Source organism: Lissotriton vulgaris, chromosome 11 (assembly GCF_964263255.1).
Source record: "Lissotriton vulgaris chromosome 11, aLisVul1.2, whole genome shotgun sequence".
Classification (NCBI taxonomy): domain Eukaryota; kingdom Metazoa; phylum Chordata; class Amphibia; order Caudata; family Salamandridae; genus Lissotriton; species Lissotriton vulgaris.
In genome coordinates, this window is record NC_141699.1 from 56,837,437 (window position 1) to 56,861,010 (window position 23,574).

The following is a 23,574-nucleotide window of genomic DNA, read 5'->3' on the forward strand; positions in this document are numbered from 1 at the left end:
TCGCGAATTCGCAAAATTCGCCCATGCTTAATCCTGACAGACACGGTTCACTTTCAGTTCAAGCAGCCAGCAGCCAGGAGCCACATGTGCATTTAGTGCTGGCTCCTGGCTGCCTGAGCTGAACTTTGCTGGGCTGAGGAAGTCACAGCTCCTGTGGGTGTGACATCCTGAGTTCAGCAAAGGTTCCTGAGGCCCTCCCCTCAGTGACAAGGGGTAGCGTCACTGATTGCCTCGCACCTGCGCGCTTCAGTTTTAAGCCCTGAAGCGCCCAGGGTCGAGTGTCAATCAGTGACACTTCATCACAGTCAGGTGGGGTCAGTAGCCTCACAGACACCATCCCACTCTGTGATGAAATTGGGACTGCTGCAGTCACAAGCCTTCTAGAACCGCTGAGGCAGCGCAGAGCTAGCTGCAGGTAAGTGTGGGTTTTGTTTTCTTTTTAAATTGTTTGGTGGGTTCATGTATGAATGTTTGGGAAAGAGTGTTGTGAATTAATGTTTTTCTGTGCGAGTGTGTGCTTGTGTGAATGCATGGTTGTTGGTGTTATGTGTATGTGTGCGTGTGTTTGTATCCCGCCCAGCCCCCTCCCTCCCAAACGTACCGCCCGCCCCTGGTCTCACGTGCGAGACATTGTCAAATGGTGCAGACAGATCGAATAATTTCAGGACAGCAGACGGGTGCAACAGATTGTAGCTTTCTGCGTGATTAGAGATATTTTATTTATATGTTTTTCTAGAACTTTTGAGAGAGCCGGGCATTACGGTCAGCTGAAGGTTTTTTCAAAGTGGAAGGCGTTTGGCCTGCTTTCATGTGCATGGTACTTTCCTGCAAAGAGATAAAAATTCCGTACCCACTCATTGGGAGTCCCCTTAAATTTTGTCTACAGGTCTGCCATTGCAGCCTGTGTGAGTTGCTGCTAGCACCACTTACAACAGATATACGTTTACTTATATCTGGGGTCACTACACTTAAAATCTATCATTCCCCCCTATGACAGGCTCTTCAGTCCTCAGGGCAGGGCGCTTGGTTATAAGTGTGAGAGTGCTCATGAATTAACAAGACACCCCTACAAACCCCAGAGTTTATTCTCCAGGCTTTGTAAGTGCGGTCAGCTATTTTCATAAATATAGTGGACATCAGTCATTATGAGATGTACTACTATATAGTGGCTGTACCGAACCCGGTTATGTTTGATATCAAACATGTTGGAATCATGCCCCAACACCAATTCCAGTGTTGGAAGTATGATCCCATGTATTGGGGGGCTCCCTTGGGGTACCCCACAGTACTACTGGTAAAAGCCTTTCAGATCTGACCGCAAGCTAGTGCTGCTGCCGACCACAGACACAATTCTGACCTCCTGCTTCTTAGCCAAGGTCGAGCAGGGGGAGGTATAACAATATGTTTCCTGTCGCAGCGAGGTGTGACCACCTCCCAGACAGTAATTACGTGTATTGGTCTGGGTGGGGTTTCTAGCGCCACCAGACTGCTTTAAAAGGCACATTTGGTGCCCTCCTTGCACACTCCAGTTTTTAGCCAGTTCAGTGAACCCTTTTACTCTGGCACAATACTGGACTAAGGAAATGGGAGTATCCTCCCTTCTGACCTGCCCCTCCTATGGGAGAAACCCCTGAACCGTTCCAAACCTATCCCTAGGGTACTTAAGGGCTTACCTGTGGGTAGCTTTTCAGACTGATCGTAGGACAAGACTGAAGCTTGAAACCACATCACTCTTCAAATTTCTGGACACTTGGACGTTGCTGGACTTCACCTGGAACCAAGACTGCACCAAAGAAGACTTCTGCAGCTCCTGGTCTCGCTGTTCTACAAGTCTTCTTTGTCGTATGTGGCTTTGCACAATCTACATACAGACCTCTGGGCATCAAGGAGACCCGAAGTAATCTCCCTTGGAGTGAAAGAGTCCCTCTCCTGCATCAGTCTGCTGTTCCTGTCGTCCTATAGACTTCAAGAGACTCAGCAACACAGGTGGTAGTTCTGCAACTCCCTCGAGGCCTGGCCTGTCCTCACTGCAATTCTGCAGTTCTGAGGCCAGAATCCCTAGTCGGAACCGATGGGATCAAACTCCTGTGCACCGCGTGGACGTATCGTAGCCAAGGCTTGGTAGCTCTGTACTCCAGAGATTATCGGGCTGCAGGAAGTTCGAGCCTCCAGCATCTCTTCCTGACAGGTACAGAGTCCTCACCACATCTTCTTCACCGTGGGCCTTCCTTCTTGATGAGCTGCGTGAGGTACTCTTGTGACTCCTGTGCCTTTGGCCTGTGGGTCCTCTTGAGGGTCTTCTCCTGCTCCAGTGGGCTCCCCTGCATGCTCGGGCCTGCTCTGACTCTCCTGCTTGTGGTGAGCCCCTATGCACCTGGCTTCCCTGGTGTAGGTAATCTCCTAGGCATCCATGGGTGTGATGGCTATACAACCTTCCGTCCTCCAAGGGAGTCTTTGAGGTGCGCTGGGAAGTGTCTTTCTTTTCAAAACTGCAACCACAATTTCTCTATTGACTTCCAATATGCACACAGCTTTGTTTACACTCTGCATGCAGCTTCCGTTGGGTTACTGGATACTTACCTTGGGTGGCTCCTTGTGTCAACTGCTTTTCTGGGTCTTCTGGTCCAAGTCCCTTCCTCCTTTGCAGTTCACATTCCACTTTCTTAATATATGGTTTGGTCTCTCCCTGAAGACCACTGATTTTTGTTAGCTACTCATCATATTGCTGTTGAAGTATTGTTGTGTATTTGTGTTGACATCTCCAGGTAGGAGATATACCAATGTGTTGGGGAGTGTTGTGTAATAATTGTCATATATACACTGCTTGTTTCTTTTTGTTTAACCTACACTACATGATTAAACTGGTGAAACTAGCAAACTAGCTGCTGAACACTCCTTCAAGATAAGCCTGAAGGCTGCTCTCCATAACTACCACTTTGAGAGCTCTCAATAGTTACCAAACCCTACTAAAATCCCCATAAGGGTTGCCTGTATTAGTGCAAGATGCATCACATAATAAGTGTACACCATATATAAGCCAGCCTACTACAATCACTCACCACAGATGTCAGCATCCTTAAAGCTTATCATGTCACACATACTACCTACCATTGGAAAATCCGGACAGACCACACCCCCTCAGAACTCGCTTTAGTCTAGAGCTGGGCCCACCCCGGTCTCCAAGTGGAGACTTGACCCTAGTCTTCTGGAGGATTGGTATTTTGCGACACCTTGGCTAAAACCATAGATACCTACTTCACAGACAACACTAATACTGCCTCCACATCACTCATAGAGTTGGAGGAACTGGAGCCCACCAAACGGTAAATCAGGAGTTGACACGTGTAAAGACAGAAATGGGATCATTTGAATGGGCGGTAGAGGAGAATGAGACCAGAACAGAGGAGTTCCAAGCAGTGCTGATTGAATATGAAAAACCTCTTAGAGCATTTGTGTGTCATTGATTACTGGTCGTACATACAGTGGTCACATGCAGAAGCTGACAAATCAGGCACTTCACTTGCCCAGATGACAGAGATGTACCCCCTTCAGTCACCATACTTTAAATCATCACACCCCCGCTGGCCTGTGTCGCCAACCAAATAGGATCAATAATGCCTTCCACAACAATTGTTCTGAGTTCTTCGTTATCCGTCCTTCGGCTGGCCCTCAGGCTGTTTAGTAGTAATTGTTTTAATGCCTTAATCCTCCCACAGTTTCCAGGCAGGAAGGCACTTGCGGCCCCATTGTCTACCAATGAAATTCAGCAGGCCATCAGAGAACTCCCCCACAGCAAAACCCTGGGAAAAGATGGACTACTAATGAAATTATACAACACCTTTTCCACTTAATTGGTGCCACAGCTGGAGTGCCTTTACAACTCCTCACTGGAGAAATGAGTGCTGGTGGATGTGTCCAGACCCTCTCATCGATTTGTACTAACACGTTTACGGCTGGGCATTGTACACCATATAGTATCGTTCCCCAATATAGGGGAAGGCACTAATAGAAATTGCCCGTGATAATGTCTCAAAGCAGAGTTGTTGTCATTTCCTGCTATTTTGTAAATTTTATGTATATTTAACCCCTTCTATGCTCATGACGGAGCTGCTCCGTCATGAGCCTCGGTTGAGCTGTGCTCATGAAGGAGCGGTTCCGTCATGGCCCGCTCGGCGTGCCTGCGCGGCGCGAATTTCGCGCCTGCGCTGGACGTTCCATTGAGCGGGGGGGGGGCCCATGACGGAACCGCTCCGTCATGAGCACAGCTCAACCGCGGCTCATGACGGAGCGGCTCCGTCACAAGCATCCGAGCGCCGCTCGGCCCCCCTGCCCCCTTAGCGCTGTGTCGGAATTCCCGCCGCAGCGAAGGGGTTAAGGAAATTTTATTTGAAGCCCATCCTTTTAAAATATGGAATTCGTTTAACAGTAGATGCAATGAAATTATTATGTTCTCTTGAGACCCCAGATGTCTGTTTTTATGTCGCACATTTTATACTGAAAAGTAGAGCTGCTAGGAAATCTATATTATTGTAAAATACAGTGAAATCCTATTTTTGTTATGGCCTGATTTTCACATTCGTACTTTTGCACATATCTCTTTTATGAGAGAATAATTACAGACTGCTGATCACTGTCTATTGGGTGTAAATAATACAGTGAATAATGCATAGTGACAGAGTGGTGAGGAGGTATATATTATCATTGTGCGAACTCTGTTATATGGCTAAATATGCACTTTTGCATGGGTCACTTTATTTTGCATATGTCACTTTAGGGAGCAGCACTTCAGCTCAGCCCCAATGTTCCACCACTATTGGAATAGGTAACTCTATAAATATTGTGATTTTGTACATCAGGACTCTCGTACATGATATTTTTTTATAGCACTATGCACTTTAATATTTTATGATGCATTTATTTATATATAATAGTGTGTCTCCATTCCAGTACTAAGTTAACACGGAGGTCGGTTTATGAAATTATCTTGTTTTATAGCATAGAGGTTAGTGCATAATACTGTTGGGTTTATGCTGATATTTTGGATGTGTATATATATTTTATTGTTCTATTTTATTGTTCAGCTTATAGGATTGTACATATACAAACCGAATAAAAGCTTTATGAACTGAACTGAGTGCTGCCCACCACCATGGTTCAGGCCCTAGTGACCTCCCCACCGAAACCTATCAGGATTTCCAAGATAAGGCATCATATAGGCCTCTATCGCTATTAAATACGGAGCACAAAATTCTAACTAAGGGACTGGCTTTTCAACTCCTTCCTCTCCTTCCAAAACGTATTCATGTGTACCCAGTCATAGAAAGTCTTTAAATATACATAGACTATACCATTTCATGGATACGGTCTCTGGTTCCTCTCTGTAGAAGAGCTGGCTCTCCCTTGACCTTCGCCAAGCGTTTGATACCTTAAGCTGGGAATTCATGTTAGCCGTTCAACATATTGGTGTCCCTCCTAACTATACCTGTTGGGTTGAATTACTATACACTTTGCCCACTGTAAGTGTTCAAACAAGAGTGCACATATCGGATGCTTACCCCATTCTCCAAGGCACTCAACAAGGGTGCCTGCTCTCCCCGATGTTATTTGTGATTGCACTACAACCCCTTTCACAAAGACTCAGACAAGACACCCATGCCTAGGGAATCTCTATTGGACCTGCAGTTCATGCTCTGCCTCTCTATGCAGATGATATAATATGATATCCCAAGATTTACGGAAGGATCTACAGACAGTAGCCCAGACATTTACACTCTGAGTCAGTCTCAGGATTAGCCACGATGATGGTAATTTTCATGCTATTCTCTTTGCTGACAGATGCTTTGTCCCAGCCGTCCCCTCTGGTGACAAACTAATCCAGGTGGCACCCACTACATTCAGATACCTGGGGATTCAACTATATCGAGACACATAGGATATATTGGAGGGTAATCTCCAGAGGGGGATCACTTCACTCTGCTCTCGTGTGGCCTTTTGGGCCTCGCTCCCACTTTGAGTGACTGCCCACCTCGCCATCTCCAAAATGGTGATGCTTCCACGCCTTCTTTACTTCTTCATAAATTTGCCTGTCGCAATACCAGCTCGATATTTTAAAACCCGGAACACTCTCCCGATAGACTTAATATGGGCCATGGGAGGATGCACATCAGTCTTGCAAAGCTGCAGCTGCCATCAGACAGCAGGAGGATTGGAGCGCCGGCCTTTAAATCTTACTGCCTTGAGGGCAGGCTGAATTGGCTTTCCTATTGGCTGGACGGCAACAATCTTCAGAGGATAGTATTCACACACCGCATGATCACACAGGGTAAACTACACAAATTACTCTGTCCCGGTTTGCACTCCCCACCCCCCAGAAGCCCCACTGCTGTTAAAAGTTTCTCTTACCCATTGGAAAACAGACCTGGGATGCACTGTCTCAACTGTTCCCTAAGCTCCTAATGTACCTTACTCGCCTCCCCACGCTGACCGTGACACTGACGCAACGCTTTTTACACGTATGGACAAAAGGAGGGACAGCAGCGGGGGCACTGTTGAGGATGCAGCACTGCTGAGCCATGCAGATTTTGCAAGTGAGCAGGGTGTTTCAGACTCACTGTCCCAGGCATGCGTAAAATTTATGGTGCGTCAGACAACACTGTTCCAAGGAAGGGATAGAACCACACACAAATTTATACAGTTGTTGTACATAATGGGACATGGCAGGCATTTGATACAATGGTTATACTGGGGACTGTGTGCGCATCTAGCAACCTCCCTGGTCCCTTTGAAGAACTGGAGGGAAAGGATATGAGACGAGGGTTCTGAGACACGGAATGGAATTTCCTCCATGAATTTCCCAAAGAAAGTTCACTGTAACTATGTTCAAATGTATACCATACTCGATTCTGCATCATGCATAACTCACACCATAGACTGCAAACTATATCCCCCTATGTTTCCTCTGTATGCCCCAGAAGGCCTGAATAAGATGCTGATCAGATACATATGCCTCTAGGCTTGCCCCACAATATCTTTATACTGGGCACAGGTCGGCACTAAGCTGGAGGGGGTGGCGCGAAGGACCAACCGGCGTTCCGTCGAAAGCTACCTTCTGAGTCTCTCCCAGTGCCCTAAAGGTAATACGGTGAAAGTACGTTTTGCGGACCAGGCACTTCTCTTGGCAAAGCGCCTAACAAGAAGGAGGTGGAAATCAGAAGCGCATCCCACATTGTCCATGTGGAGGGAGTGGATGGAGAGGTGGGGTATGGCGGAGAGTGTGTGCTCCGCCGGGAAGAATATTGTGGGTTGCGAAAGTGACCAACAACGATTGGATGGGACACACTGTTAACCTAGCTCTGCTGTGCACCAGTCTCAGACCACCACCTGCCCCCAGAGAAGCAGCCATAGTTGGGCACCACCCACAGCTGCAAGAATGCAGTGGTCACCCGTGAAGCCCTAACCCCTGAGATTGTTCCCCTATAATGCTGTACCAAGGGTATATTCACCAACTGATTACATACTACCTACAATGCTGAAACAAGACATGCTTTAATTGACGTATGGCAAACCGTGAGGGAAGGGTTCTGTTATGTTACGAAATTAGTTGTTTCCACCTGATGCTTTTTGGGGAACCTATTATGCAACACCTATCTTAGCTTATGCCAATAATACAAGTAAATTTGTGAAAAATCATACAAGCACTGAAAAATAATATGTGATTCTACATGAAACGATTACGGCAAAGTAAGTAATTAAAACCCTATAAAGAATGTGAGTAAAAAAAAGAATTCTCAATGTTAACCTATGAGAGGAGTAGGCCTCACAGAAGTGAAAAACGAATTCTATGTCAGGACCGGAGGCTTCGGATTATGCCATTCTTTCATCGCTTTATTCTCTACAGCAGCAAGAAAAAATATATAACACAACTACTTTTCCCATGAACATTTGGGGGAAAGAATAAAGTCAAACATGAGTCCTATTACAGTGTCCATGTACAGGTGTCTCCCATCATGCTCCACTGTACTTGTCTCCTCCTCTTTCTTCGCTGCTCGCAGCAAGTTAAGTTGGTTTTTTCCTTCTCTCCTGGGTTTGGGTTTCTGTGTGGTGCCTTTGGCCTTTGGGCCGGGTGTCGGGTTTCTGTTTTTTCTCCACAGATTCCCTTGATTGGTCGCGGGACGCCTAGTGCGCTCCTTACGCGATCTTTGCCCAGTAGTGTGGGGTGTGGTGGCGCTGCCACCAGGGGCCGGTGTCTCGTTTGCTGAAGGGGCGCTCCCAGAAGCTTCTAGAGTGTTCTGGCGCGCTCCTGTCACCAGCGGACCCGTGCCTAGCCTCCCGGCTCTGACACCCTGCGGGGTCGCAATTAGGTTTTCCCTTTGCTTCTGAACGCCCTTTGGGTTGTACTTTTGGCGAACACCCTACGGGGTCGTAAGTGTGCTGTGGGACCGCTTTGCCGGGAGGCGCCCCAAGACTCTGTGGGCTGCAGCGTTCCCAGGGCTTTGCCCGTTCATTGTGTGCCTCTGGCCACCCATATCGCTGGGACTCCCCAGACTATAGAGCGCCCTGAGGAGGGTCATTGGTCCTGTCTGCCGTTCCCGTTGCTAGAGCCTAATTTAACTTGCGATGCAGGGGAACGCGGACAATTATCCGGAGGAGGACCCCCTGAACTATGTCCCGTTGGACGATGAATTTTACCAGGCGGTCGACGAGTCCATCTACCGCGCGGTCGACCAGGCTATGGTCCCCCTAGAACAACGTCTTTCGGCGCGCCTGGACGAGGCCTATGCCAAGTTTGCCGCCTTGCTTCCGGCGCCGGTCCCGGCCTCCGGGCCTGATTCGACCCCTACCCCGCCTCCTCCCAAGAAGCCTTGCACTGAGGGGGTTGATTCGGCGGCTTTCGCCAGGGTAAAGAGTGCCTTCAAGGCCCTGGAGGACGCGCAAGCTCCTGCTCCTCTTCCTTCAGAGGCTCCGCCGCTTTCTCCACCTGCGATGTCTCTGGACCCGCAGCGCGATGACGACGACTCCCCGGACTCGGAGGAGGAGGCCTGTTCTTCCAGGTCGTGGCTCCCTTCTCAGCCCTCATCCTCCGCAGGTCCGTCGGACATGCTGGACCCGGACGATATCGTCCATCCCCGTTCCTCAGAGTGGGTCCCGTGTGATAAGGTGGCCCAGTACGTCTCTAATAGGCTACGGAAGCAGGTGGACAAGGATGCTAGGAGCCGCCTGCGCACGGAGTGTCCCCGGCCGTCGTTGGATGGCAAGGTGGCCATGACCCCGGACATCGATCCGAAGATGGCGACCTTCCTACAGAAATTTGTCAAGGACCCGCGGAAGGGTATCGACAGATCCTGGCGCACTTGCCAGGACAAGCTTCTGGATGCTGTCTGGCCCCTTACCAAGATCCTGGATATGGCGGAGGAGGCCAAGGTGTCGGGTGACGCGCTTTCCCCGGAGGTTCTTTCCAACTGGGCCCAGAGGGCCATTATTTCCCTTGGTAACGCCAACTGTGCCCTCTCTACGGAGCGGAGGCGCTCCCTGCTTATCAAGGTGGATCCCAAGCTGGGCGACCTCGCCTCGTCGGAGGCGGGTGCTGTAGCCCAGGGGGGCTTGTTTGGTGATCCGTTCATCAAAGAACTGGGGAAGTTTGTGGCGACCTTCAAAGTGCCCAGTACAATATCAAAAAGGTTTTCGCACCCCGGGTTTTCAACAAGGCCGGACGAGGCAGAGGCCGCTCGTTCGGCCGGGGCGCCAGCTCGGACCAAGGTCAAGGCTCCGGACGTGGCCAGTACCAGGACAGGGCCAAGTTGAATAATTTCTACCCCACGAGAGGGCAGAAGTTCGGAGGTCGTGGTGGTCAGCGTGGCCAACAGCAAGGCGGTGGCCGAGGTGAGTATTCTGCCTTCCGCGAGTTTGAAAGTGGGGGGGCGCTTGGCGCAGTTTCTTCCTGCATGGGCCTCCCTTACCAGCGATGCTTGGGTGTTGCAGACGGTTCAGGGCTTCCAGATGGAGTTCCATGGCTGTCCGTGTCAGCTACAGCGTCCTCGCCCCATTACCTTTTCCCAGCGCGATGCGGCTTTGGTGAGCGAAGAGGTCGCTGCCCTCCTCCAAAACGGGGCGATTTGTTGCGCTTGCGAGCACCCCTCAGGTTTTATAAGCAATCTTTTCTTAGTAGACAAGGTAGATGGGGGCAGTCGCCCCGTGATCAATCTGAAGGAGTTCAACGAGTGGTTGGTGTATCGTCACTTCAAAATGGAAGGGATACATCTGCTGCGCGACGTCTTGCGACAGTCCGACTGGATGGTCAGGCTGGACTTGACAGACGCTTATCTAACGATCCCCATTTTTCCGCCCCATCGGCGTTTCCTCCATTTCAGGTGGGACGGCCAGGTTTACGAGTTTGCTACTCTTCCTTTCGGGCTCTCCTCAGCACCGTGGTGCTTCACAAAGGTGTTGCGACCGGTGGTGGAGGCCTTGTGGGCTCAGGGGGTCAGGATGATAGTCTACCTAGATGACATGCTGCTCATGGGTCAGTGCCCCGAGAGACAGCGGTCACAGTTGCAGTCTGCGGTAGACCTTTTGCAAGGCCTGGGGTTCGTGATCAACGAGAAGAAGTCTCTCTTGGTTCCCATGCAATGCGCTACATTCCTCGGTTTCACCATAGACTCGGTGGCGGCCACCTTGAGCCTGCCGGCCAGGAAGATGGCGCGGATCAGACACAAGCTGAGACAAACCCTAGCGAAGCGGATGATTTCCTTGCGCCACCTGGCGAGGTTAGTGGGCCTGTTGTCCTCTTCGATCCAGGCTATCTTCCCGGGGCCCCTTCATTACCGCGCCATGCAGCGCTTGAAGGCGTACCACCTGCGGAGGGGCCTGACGTACTCTCAACTGATTCCTTTGTCGGAGGACGTGAGGGACGAAATGCAGTGGTGGCTTACGCACATGGAAGCCTGGAATGGCCGTGCAATTTTCGGTTCCGCCCCAGATATCGTGATAGAGTCGGACGCCAGCCGTTCCGGCTGGGGGGCACGGTGCGGAGATTTCTCCACGGGCGGCGCCTGGTCTGCTCTCGAACAGTCCTTGCATATCAACTGCTTGGAGTTGCTAGCGGGCTCCTTCGCAGTGCAATGTTGGACCAAGGACAGAGTGCAATCCTGCGTCCTTCTGAGGATGGACAACGTGTCGGCTGTCCGTTATATCAACCACCTGGGCAGTACCAGGTCCAAGATGTTAGCGGACCAGGCCAGGGATTTCTGGCACTTTTGTCTGGACCACCAGGTGTCGGTTACGGCAGAATACTTGCCGGGTCGTCAGAACGAGGTGGCCGATTGGCACTCGAGGAATATTCTGGACGCCAGCGTTTGGAAGCTGGACACTACCCTGTTTGCGGAGCTCTCGGATATTTGGGGCCCGTTTTCGGTGGACCTGTTCGCGTCCCGCTTGGACCACCAGCTCCCGCGGTATTTCAGCTGGCGCCCCGACCCTCTGGCGGAGGCGACGGATGCGTTCCTCCAAGACTGGTCGGGAATACAGGGCTTTGCGTTTCCACCGTTCTCAATGATAACGCGGGTGTCAGCGTTGTTACGCCGCTAGTCGGCACAGGTAGTGCTGATCACTCCGTGGTGGAGGTTGCAAGTTTGGTTTCCGGTTCTTCTGGAACTTTCTTGGAATTTTCCGATCCTACTCCCCCAGTCTCCCCACATTCTACTGAATCCGGAGGGAGCGCCCCACAGGTTAGTCCTGGAGGGCTCGTTGCGCCTGATGGCGTGGAGGCTCTCCGGCGACGCTGGACGTTGCCTGGCCTTTCGAGAACGGCAGAGGACTTGCTCTCCAAGGCTTGGGCCGACAGCACGACTAAACGCTACAGATCGGCTTGGCTCCGGTGGAGCCGTTGGTGTGTGCGACGGGGGTTTGGATCCCGTGGGGGCACCTGTAGTGCGTGTCTTGAATTTCCTGGCGGAACTGTCTGATCAGGGCCTGGCCTATCGATCGATCAATACGTTCCGGTCGGCGGTGTCTATGGGGCACGTCCTGGTTCAAGGGTCCCCGGTTGGCGAACACCCCTTAGTCTGTAGGCTCTTGAGGGGTATACGGCTTGCCTTGCCGCCGGAGCCTCGGTATTCCGCCCTGTGGGATGTGAACAGGGTGCTGAATTTGTTCCTTTCCTGGCAACCGAACAGGTTCTTGACGCGTAAGGAGTTGACGGCTAAGTTGGCCATGTTGTTGTGCCTGGTGTCCTGCAGGCGTGTCTCGGATGTGCATGCGTTGGATATAACGGCCAGGGCTTTTTCTCCTGAAGGAGTTTCCTTTACCGTCAGCAGACGGCCCAAAATGCATACTAGGGTCATTTCGTACCCGGCTTTTCAGGACTCCCCTAAGCTGTGCGTAGTGTAGTGCCTCCGTGCTTATGAAGATATGACAGAGGATACTCGCCCTCCGGGTGAGCGACAGTTGCTTATTGCCCTGCGTAAACCGTATAAGGCAGTGACTTCACCGACGATCGCCCGTTGGGTGCGTTGGATCATGCAGGAGGCGGGGATTGATACTAAACAGTTTGGGGCGCACTCTACGCGAGGTGCCATGGCGTCTAAAGCTTTTGCCCTTGGGGCTCGGTTGGAGGATCTGATGAGAGCGGCGGACTGGTCCTCGGATTCCACGTTTAAGAGGTTCTATTTCAAGCCAGTTATTGATGTGGCCAGATTGGTGGTCGATAAGCTTTGAACTGGCATAATCCGAAGCCTCCGGTCCTGACATAGAATGCGAATTTGCCTAGCCTTGGTGCTGGTAAGTTCCAATTCTATTAAGGACTCGGAGGCGAGGATTATCCCCCCCAGTGACTTCATGGAAGTGTACCCTCCCCGTATGCAATGCAAGTAAAGCGTTTATGTTCTTTTTCGAATGTGCGCTTATGGCTCTGCGGTGTACTGCTCTTCCTGTTTTACAGTTAATGTTCTATTGATATAGGATGGATCTGATGGTATGTTCTTTTGCAGGAGCAGATAACTCTAAACAAGATGCATGAGTGGACGGATGTTCTGGCTTCGCGCGAAGTAAGAGGAGGAGACAAGTACAGTGGAGCATGATGGGAGACACCTGTACATGGACACTGGAATAGGACTCATGTTTGACTTTATTCTTTCCCCCAAATGTTCATGGGAAAAGTAGTTGTGTTATATATTTTTTCTGGCTGCTGTAGAGAATAAAGCGATGAAAGAATGGCATAATCCTCGCCTCCGAGTCCTTAATAGAATTGGAACTTACCAGCACCAAGGCTAGGCAAATCCGCATTCAGGTGTGTTACACTGCCAGGACATGCAAAACTTAAAAGTACATGTCCTACCTTTTACTTACACAGCACTCTGCCCTATGGGTACCCTAGGGCCTACCTTAGGTGTGACAAATGTGTAATAAAAGAGGAGTTTAGTACTGTACTCGGCATCAGTTCATAATGCCCTGCCGTCCGCTACTAGGGTAGTGTTTCAGGTGTGGAGGCAGGCGCTACGAAAGATGGGGTGGTGGGGCAAGTTGATGAAATAGACCCCACTTTGGCTCAATGGAAGACTGCCACAATTAGATGGCCTAGCGGGCTTTCGAGAATGGGACAATATTGAGATCTCTACCCTGGGAGACGTGATGCGAGGGACGGTCCTGAAGTATTTCCAGGATCTTCAGCACGAATTCCAGATGCCAAATACACAATTTTAGAAATATCTTCAGATTAGGCACGCCCTTCTTCCCAGTGATACAGACTTGGAGTCCCTCCCAGAGTTCAGTCCCACTGAAGCTAAACTGTTTATGGGCGACTTACAAGACCATACAATTTCCAAGATCTACCAGACTCTGGTGACGAATAGCCCCACTACACTGGATAAACTTAGGGCGATATGGGAGGGGGACCTTGCGCCCTTGGAAGGGAATGACTGGACAGAGGCGCTGGCCACCACCGGGAGGCAGCAATAGCAATGCGCCTCCGGTTGATACAATTCACATACTGGGTTTATTATACTCGTGTCAGACTATGGAAGGCAGGCCTAGTGGCATCCGGTTGATACAATTCATATACTGGGTTTATAATACTCGTGTCAGACTATGGAAGGCAGGCTTAGTGTCATCCCCGGTATGCCTGCGATGTGCAGGGGAAGATGGTACTCTATTTCATACGGTCTGGCAGTGTATCCCGATTGTGAAGTTCTGGTGGGGGTATTGGCCTGCCTTGCAGAAGTTTTGGGGTGGGAGCTTCCCTTCTCGCCTAAATTGGTGCTGCTGCATATAATGAAGGAGGTGGGGGGAAATATCTACAAGCGCCACCTGATGACATTGGGCTTCACATTAGCCAAGCAAGACATTGCACGAAAGTGGAAGGCAGAGGCCCCGCACTCGTTGTCTGCATGGAAAAAAATGGTCTGGATTTTAATATGGGTCTGGAGGGTTCCTATTTTTTAAACCTCGGGTTGTTCGCAAAAGCACCCTACGATCTGGAAGAGATGGGCAGATTATAGAGGCCTCTACTTGGAACCTGTCTCTGAGAGAGATGCTGCTCTACTGGGTTAATTGGGTAGGACTGTGGTACAGGGGTCAAACAGTAAAGCGACTTGCTACAGATGATTTGGGAGGGCGGGGGATGTCTAGTATGTGGTGCAAAGACAGTGCATTGGGGGAGAGTTTTGTTGGGGACTTATTTTTTAGTTTTTTCTTTTTTAGGTATTTCTTTTATTGCAGAATGTATATTTTAAAAGTCAAAGAAATATCTGTGTTGTAAAATGAAGTAGTTAGCATCTGGGTTACAGAGCGCTGCAGTATATTTGACGCAATCATTTTTTTTTTTTTTTTTAAAAGGAGTTTAGGGCTTGGCAATGGGTTTGAAATGTAAAGTTGAAGTGGCAGTAAAACTACACACACAGGCTCTTCAGTGGCATGCCGGAGAAATGTTTAAAGGACTACTCGTGTGGGTGGCACAATCAGAGCTGCAGGATCACTAGTAGCATTTAATTTACATGCCCTGAGCACAATAGTGCACTCTACAGGAGACTTACAGATAAATTATGTATCCCAATTGTGTACACCACCAATGTTAACATGTTTTAGGGGCGAAACACGTGTACATTAACATTTATCAGCAGTAGTAAAGTGCTCAGAGTCGTAAGGCCAACAAAAAGGTACAGCAAAAAGAGGTAAGCGGGCAAAAAGTTTGGGGGAAGACCACTCTACGGCTGACAGGTCTCCAAGGTAGATGTTGCAAAAAGTGATTGTGAGAAGTTGGCCTGATATATGATGCTCACTAGTTCTAGTGATCACATTGTATCAGTCCAAACAACCCTTATGGTGATGGGTTGTAAGTCAACCTAATAGACCAGCTATCCTAGTAGCGTGGACAAAAGCAGTCTTTAGGCTAAACTCTGAATGGCATGTGAAGCCAGCTGTTTTACCACATATAACCCCTTGAATACCAAGTGAAAGGACACCACACAGGTTGTTATGAAAATAAACAGATATTTATTAACTAACATACACCTCTGAACTCTTTATGAGGTCAGAGGGCTAAGCACATGACAATACTAAAAAGGAAATACGAGTTCGCACAATATTTACAAGTGCGCCTTAGGGGCACGACAAACCATATACTCAAAACAATGGAATGAGAGGAAAGAAAGTTCTGTAAGGAGATCCAGAGGCTGGAGGATCGCTGGGACTACGCTACGAACTAGGTAAGTAAGGAGCAGGAGACCCACGGGACTCACGACTCACGACTCACGTGCAGAGTGGGAACTCTCACGCGGGATGCGTACCCACGTCTATGGATCTTACAGTTTAGAAAGTTACGGATTCCGGACGAACCCGGCTGGATGGAGGGAAAACAACAGTGGACCTGGACACTAGGATAGTGTACACAGACTTCAGCACCTACAAGCTTTAGTTACCTAACCCACAGGCTGCGGGTGCACAGGGCTGAAGTTGCATCGGGTTTGCTACGTTGATCCCGGTGATGCCTGAAACAAGGAGTTGCTGGCAGGCAGCCAGATGGAGGAGTCCGGTGGTTCCAAGGATGGAACTGGAAGGAAGAAGTACTGAAAGGGAAGGGGACAGAGTCTCGGTCACTAGTCAGTGACGGTGCTGGAACCAGGAGGGAACCAGATGCTGTTGCCGCAGTCAGGTGAAGGAAGGGTCGCTTCTCTCTGTAGCTGCGCGGACCAGGAGCTGTTCTTCACGACCAGGCTGGAGGCACGAGCTGTCCCACGTAGTCTGCTGCTGTTGGCGGTGTCGGATCGGGGATCTGGACAACAGGCCTTGGCTAATGCAAGCCACGCGGTGGAACAAAGATGGCGTCTGGTGCGGACCAAGAGGGTCCGGGGTGCTTCTCCTTTACAAGGAAGCAAGGGCCAGTCTGAGGGACCAGACCAGCAGTGGTGAAATCTTCGGTTCGTCGTCTCAGAGGTCACAGGCCAGCCGGTGAGTGACCAGACAACAGGAAGAGCAGCAACCAGGCAAAAGGGCCCCAAGCAGATCTTGTGGATGCTGGGGGGCTGGTCTTTGGTGCAGGAGCGCGTGGGTGGGGGGCTTCTCAAACCCCAGTGCACTCATTCGAGGATCCCTTGGCGGTCGTGCTGGAAGCGCTGTGCAGGTTTTCTCAAGATGGCCGTCTCCACGTTGCTCGTCGCACCCACGGGTCCCAGCTGTGATGTGGGTAGAGGTCAGAGAGGTCTGGAGGTCCGGGTCTTGTCGAGCTGGGTCGTCAGATTCCGGGGTGGAAGGACTTTGCAGCAAACCGCACAGGAGATTGATGGTGCCTGCGAAGCAGGATGGTCACTCCCTGACCATAGGGGAGATTCTTCAGTCTTCTGGTAATCAGGAGGTCGAAGGTCAAGAGTTTCTTCGTGGAAGTTGTCAAGATTAATCTGATCTGGAATGGGACCAGCTCCTACATTTATTCTGCTAAAGGGGGCTGCACTACGACTAGGTCCCTCCTCTGGGTGGGACCATGAAGGGGGGTGGTTACACCCCCTTTCCTTTGTCCGGTCTTGTGCCAGCTCTGGGGCTGGAGTGCCCCAGGAACTGGTTTAGACCGACATATGCACAGGGACACCTTGTGTCCCCCAGGCATGTCTCATTCCTTTCAGCCCTGTCCTACCTAATAGACAAAATCCTGTCTGGGGTGGTGCTAGCACCTCCCAAGGCAGGAAACCCTTTGTCCGAGCCTGCCTCGCTGGAAGGACTCCCAGCAGCAGGAGGTCAGACTTGTGTCTGTGGTGGCAGCATCCATTTTGTGATGCTGAGGCTCGAGTTAACTTTAACCGGGGTTCACGGTTAAATACACGTCGTGTCCCTCTAGAAGGGTGGAATGCTACCCCCGTCGCCAGAATTGTCGAGGGGGTAGTATTCCAATTCGTATGACACCTTACTCGACATGTTTTGATAATGCTATACCAAAGTTAGCATTTGACCGCGAGGTTCACAATGCACTTAAGAGTATATGGTATAGCGTTATCATGGAACAGCTATAAGAACTTGGTTCCGCAAGCTGCAAACGGGCTCAGCTCATGCCAGAGCACCGTCTCACATAATTCCAAGCACTCTGCCTTCAGGATTGATAAGGCCTGCCATAGGAGTTACTGATCGGAATATATGTGTCCATTTTAGGGTTAGATATAGGAATACTATATCTAAAGCAAAGGGTGATTACACCACCTTGCCCCAGCTGTCGTGCAGTCAGTTGTGTCTGTTTAGGTGGCCAGCCAGGGGTGGCATAATACATGCTTCAGCCCCTGGTATGCCCTGGGTACACCTATGCCCTGGGTACCTATAATACACTGTACAGGGACTGATAAGGTGGCCCAGTACCAATTGGTAAAGGCACCTAAGGTACATGCTTGTCAATTTAGAGAGAGAACAGCTAGGCTGTGGGTCTGATTAGCAGGCCCACAGCCAGGGAAAGTCGTAAACCAGTGAAGCAAAAAGCAAAAATCGGGGGTTGTCCATAGGATTGCAGACCCTACTCTATAGTGATGGAGTAGGTTTAGTCTGAGACATGATAAGATTTGACAGGAAGATTGAAGTATGAGAGGTAGTGGAAAGCAAATTAGAGTTTGTGCAGTCACAGCGGAACCCAACATGGATCGGAGGTAGGGGGCAAGTACGGGAGGGGGGATAACGTGGGGGAAGCGAGGTGGCAAAAAATAAAATAAAAAGTGTATCTTCTCGCTGCTTCCTAGCCGCATCTCTCCTCCATAGTCCTCCCTCGCTGACTGGAACAGCAGGAAGCACACCTAAATTCCCAGTCAGACAATCAGAACACTGTCTTAGCAGCATTGTGATTGGTCGGAGCGCAATGTTTCGGCGCTCAGACGCTGACTGGGAGCCTGGCCATATTTCCATGCAAGATGTAATGCAGCCTGCATGGAGAACATGTGAAGTGTGCAAGACTGTTTTAGGTGGCCTGGGAGAGCCGGCCAAGCAGTCATTGCGCATTTAGGAGTGAGCTAACACTCCTCACCTGACCCCGCCCCCTCACCCAAAGCAGCAGAATTAGGAGAAAATAAAATGATAATAACACAAGCTATTATTTTATTTTCTCTTTATTTTCCGGTAAAAAAGCAGTGGAGCGACGCTCCTCTGCCTTAGCGGAGGAGCCACCACTGTGCAGTTAGGGTGTGGAGGTTATTAGAGGAAATGGTATAGGCACAGTTAAGAAGGTGTGTTGCAGATAGATGGGAAAAATGGGTGGGTCAGTCAAGTAAGGGAGTGTTACAAGATATAGGTAGTGAGCAGAAGGGAGAATACACTTGATAGGAATTTTTCACCAGCAGGGACAATTATGAGAGTGATGTAGAAGGAAGGTAGCTGAGAAGTAACATGGTGATAAATTAGAATTTAAGGGATATAGAAAAAATAGATATAGAAAGGGTAAGTCTGGTGAGGAGGTAGGATTATAGGAATGCAGAGAAGTGAGGAAGATATTGAGAGGTGGAGAGGGCAGCTAAGATGCAGAGCAGTTAGCAAGTAATGCATGGTTGTGTGAAATTATGTGACTTCTTAGACAGAGGACTAAGAGATGTGAGTGGAGATAAAGATTGTAAGATCATTGTAAGACTGTAAAATTGATAGTGCGGAGAAGGAGGTGGCCCCTACAAAATATGCTAAAAGGTGTGGGGTTAGGAAATTAGGAATTTCCCTCTTAGGGATTGTCTGACGAAACCTGAACAATGTAACGAAATGAAGTATTTTTTTCCTGGCGAGGGATATCGAATGGATGGGCAGGAACAAAGATATAGAATATATGGCCCAAAGGGCAGACTGAGAGGAGATTGGTAGACAGAGTCCTCAGGTACATATGCCACCCCTTGAGCTTTCAGGATCTATGAAATCACCCAAAGGCAACAGAGGTACAAATCCAGGAGAAATGCAGCATACAGCAGGAACTACAAGGGATTTCAGGAACCACGAAGTGGCCCAGGAGCAGTGTAGGTGCAAGCCCAACATGCAGCTTTACCTTTCTGTGCTAGCCAGTAGGACTGTGCAGTGGTCAACTGTCCATTTCAATTGCAGAGCATGGTTCATTATCAGTTTAAAGTTAATCATTTTATGTGCCGTTTAACCTTTTTTTTATAATATGAAGATTGTTTGTTGTTATTTCATTTGTATACTCATACACTATGTTTAAACTGTTTCTATCACTTTTTGCTACAGGCAAAAACAATACTAAAGTGCGTTCCAAAAATCTATCATATTACATTACTAGCATTTAGCAGCTTTCATTTATCAAAAACAAAGCACATTAACATGTAAACAAACCATAATAATAGATTCATAAAAAAGGTTTACCCTCTTGAAGTAGCCTTCATGCGAATGTATTGTCCCTTGGTATGTTTCTGGCACCCATTCTTCCGATTGTGTGTCCACAGAAACCCGTTCCGTGTCTCCATGCTCCTCTGGTACCAATTTCGACTCTTCCGTCTCCAATGCTGCACATTTTTTTTTCATGATCATCTATGGCACGTTTCAAATGTTCTACCTTTGCTTTTACGGATTCTTCTATGCCAAATCCTCCCTTTTGCTTCCTCTACTGACCGGTCGTCCTTGTCACCGTCTTCTCTTTGTTGCTTCTACTTTACTCCTTTGTGGATTTTACCTATAATGTTAAGCACAGCATCTTCAAACCTTCCAAAGAACAAAACCACTATAATGTAATCACTGCTTTGAAACTGTTTTGTTCAATTAATATCTTCCAAAGCAGGAGACAGCGACAATATTAATTTTTAAGGTCAACTTCCTTGTAGTCATGGTAGATCAACAACATTTGAGGACAGGACCAAACGAATGAAGACAAGAGAGAGATAATTCTATCCGAGGTGTACGAGTCACCAAGGACATTCTTCAACCTTATACCCAAAGCATCACCCATCCTTCAACTCTTCAACCAAATATGATGCACTACATGGCAAACATAAATAAGATAGGTTAAGAAATGTTTATGTTGAATAAACGTTGAAGTTAAGTCTATCTAATTAATCAGAAACAACAGTCCAATAAAGAGCTGAAAAAATTCAAACCCAGATTCTTTAAACAGGCTTTGGAGCCGTTGTAGAAGAGTGCAGTTCCGACTCAAGCCACCTCCAAAATCTAAACAAGCAATAGCAAAGCCAACAGGTCTCTGCAGCATTTGGCTGGAAGCATTAGTAAAACATGTCTTGGTTTAACTTTCAGCCATATTGCACAGAAGCTGAGCTTCTGTACATCATGGCTTATAAAACAATGACAAACCCAATACCTCATGTAGACAAGTCCCATTGGCTTTGCCAATGCTAGCTTACCTCCGTAAGAAGAGCAGCGGGTTTTCAGTAAATTTCACTCATCCATACCTTGGAGTAGAGTAGTTTTTACAGTTGGTGCACCAACATTTGCTTTTGTAAACAGAAGTAACACAGAATGCAATTTCTAGAGCTTGCAGTATAGTTTTATGTGCTCCAAAAATGGAGCAGTCGTAAGTGCTCTCTGTGTACATGGGGTGAGCGGCTCCCATTCCATAGTGACAGAATTTTGTTTTTGGTTTTCTTGATCACGTTTCAATACTTCTTAAGTTGTATCTCCAGATGCAGGGCTCATCTGCTCCATTTTAATCAGAGATGTGGTGTTCAATACAAATCTTACTCGCTTGTGAAAACATTGTCTGGCACTAACACATCTGTACCTTAAATAATGTCAAGATGGGAGGCTTACACCCACTTATTCAATGTTTCGCGCAGGTGCCACCAGACGACATGGGGAGATCTTTTAAGGGCTGGGGAGAAGGACAACCTTTACACAAGGGAGCCTGCTCCAGTTAAATTAGAAAAAATGTAATGGCGGCTGGGGCAATGTCCAGATAGGGAAGCTGCTTCTAAACTGTACAGCGGTTTCAAGTTTGATTTCAGGCTGGTTACCAGGGCCCCAGGCAGCAACGATGTCAGGATAATTTTAAATCTGCTATGGACATTCCTGAAGGGTCCATTGAACAAAGAGGTACGAGACGGGAGGATTGCTGGCCCATATTTCATGTGCAGTTACCTGATCTAATAGTATCTCCATTAGGCGTGGTCCCTAAGAAAAATCCAAAGGATTGTATGTTGATGCCTTATTTATCACTGCCCGAAGAATCATTAGTGAATGATGACAATGCATCGGAGAATGCAACCGTGCAATATGCTGTGCATGGTGCTATACGGTTGGTGATATATTGTGATCAGGGAACGGAAATGGCAAAACGTGATATCAAACCATCGTTCTGCAAATTACTGGTTCACCCAGTGGATTTTCAGTTGCTAGGTATGCAGTTTGAAGGAACTGGATACGTGGACATAGTTTTACCAATGGGCTCCATAAATTCTTGATAGCTGTTTGAGTGTTTCAGTACTTTTTATTTTATTATTTTACTTTCAGTGGTAATGAAGATTATAAATTGATTCAACATTTCCCAGAGGACTTTCTGTTTGTTGATAAGGGTGTTTCAGGCGAATGGTTCTAGCATTTATTTGGGATTTAGTGATGTGTTACATGTACCTCTTGCTCTGGAGAAAATAAAAGGACCCTAGCACTGCTCTCATTTTCCTGGGTTTTGAACTTATTACACGGAGGATGAAAGCTAGACTGCTGATTGCCAAAGTGAGAGATATTGTTTCTTTGTTGGTGGAGGCTAGTGAGGCACAGAAGCTGGAATTACGAAAAATTCCAAGTTTTTTGGGTCACCTTAACTTTGCTTGCAGAGTGGTAAGGGCTGAGAGGTCTTTCTGAAGGAGTATTGTTTTAGCCATGGTGGCCACTGTGCTACCGCATTATAGTGTAGGGGTCATGTTAGACTTGCGGGCAGACTACAGAGGCTAGCAGCATTTTATGGAGTGTTTTGACCGTGTAAGCATGTTTCTTAAAAAGCAATAAAGTAAATGGCATGTGCAGATTTTTTTTGGGTGTGGAGGGTGCTGATGGTGTTTGTCTTTTCTGGGCGGACGGTGGTGCCCAAGGCAGTGGCCAGGGCACAGACAGATTCAAGGCAGTAACATCGTGTTTCTTAAATTCTTCTCATTGTTGGAAGTGATTGAAGTGTGGACCAAGTAGATGGGGAATGGGAGAGCGTTTTTTTAATGTGGACAATATGACAGTGGTGTGGGGTGGTCTGCATTATACAATTGTCTTTCAAGCAAGGCATGCCCCTGGAGCAAACAATGAAACAGGTGATGCTTTATCCCGTTTGCGGTGGTGGAGATCTGGCAGTCGGCTACTGAGGTGGAGAAGAGAAAAAACGAGTTACCGGCGGACATTTGGTCCTTGGGGAATGAGTATTTTACGTTTGTAAGAGAACTCTGTGTAAAGTATGAGTAAACAAGCATACTTTTAGGCATGGATGAAGGTTCTGGAGTGGCACGCAAAAGATAGTGAGGGGAGAGGTTCAGAGCAGTATCGGGAATATGAGATGATTTGTGTTTTTAGTACTAAATGACAAAGGTTTGGCTGCAGTTGCCATTTCTGGTAAGTTATAGGTTTGTTCTTTTATGGTTAACTATTTTAGAGATATGACCCTGCTGAATGGGAGTTGGAGAGTAGTGTTGAGGTTGTTCCAGGTTCATGGATGAGGGGAGAAATGTAGGGGATGAGGGGAGAAATGGAGGTAAACAGTGTATTTTTCTCTGTTAAGTCAGGTGATTGAGGTATTGGTATTCTACTATGACCAGTTGTAGTTAAGGTTTTCAGTCTTTGCATGTTATGGATGCATGTTTAAGATGTCTGCGTTGTTAGTTTTTAGTGACAGGCCCGAATTGAAGTATCATGAAGTGATTTGGAGGATGACGTTTCCAGATTAAATAAAATGAATGAAAAGGAGTTTTGAAATGCACGCGAATGCCCGAGGGCGTCTTGGCGCTACTCTATCACAGAGCCGTTAAGACGGTGGGCACAACCGGGGAGCTATAGATTAAAAAGCTGAGTATTAAGATTCTTTTTAACAGAAGAAAGGGAAGGACTAGTCTTAAAGTGGAGAGGTAAGGCATTCCACCGGTTGGTTGTACCATAGATAAAGCTTCTTCCACCCCAGCAGATTCCTTTGAATTTGGGTACTATAAG

At 48.3% G+C, this 23,574-nt stretch overlaps 1 long non-coding RNA gene across 1 annotated transcript in view; it reads right to left on the reverse strand.

The window, feature by feature from the left end:
- LOC147678951 (uncharacterized) overlaps window positions 1-19,943 on the reverse strand; it is a 55,431-nt gene extending 35,488 nt beyond the window's left edge. Inside the window, exon 1 of the long non-coding RNA XR_015300857.1 lies at window positions 19,807-19,943. This is a non-coding gene — a long non-coding RNA (uncharacterized LOC147678951). The remainder of the gene's footprint in view (window positions 1-19,806) is intronic.
- Between the last annotated feature and the right edge of the window lie 3,631 nt (window positions 19,944-23,574).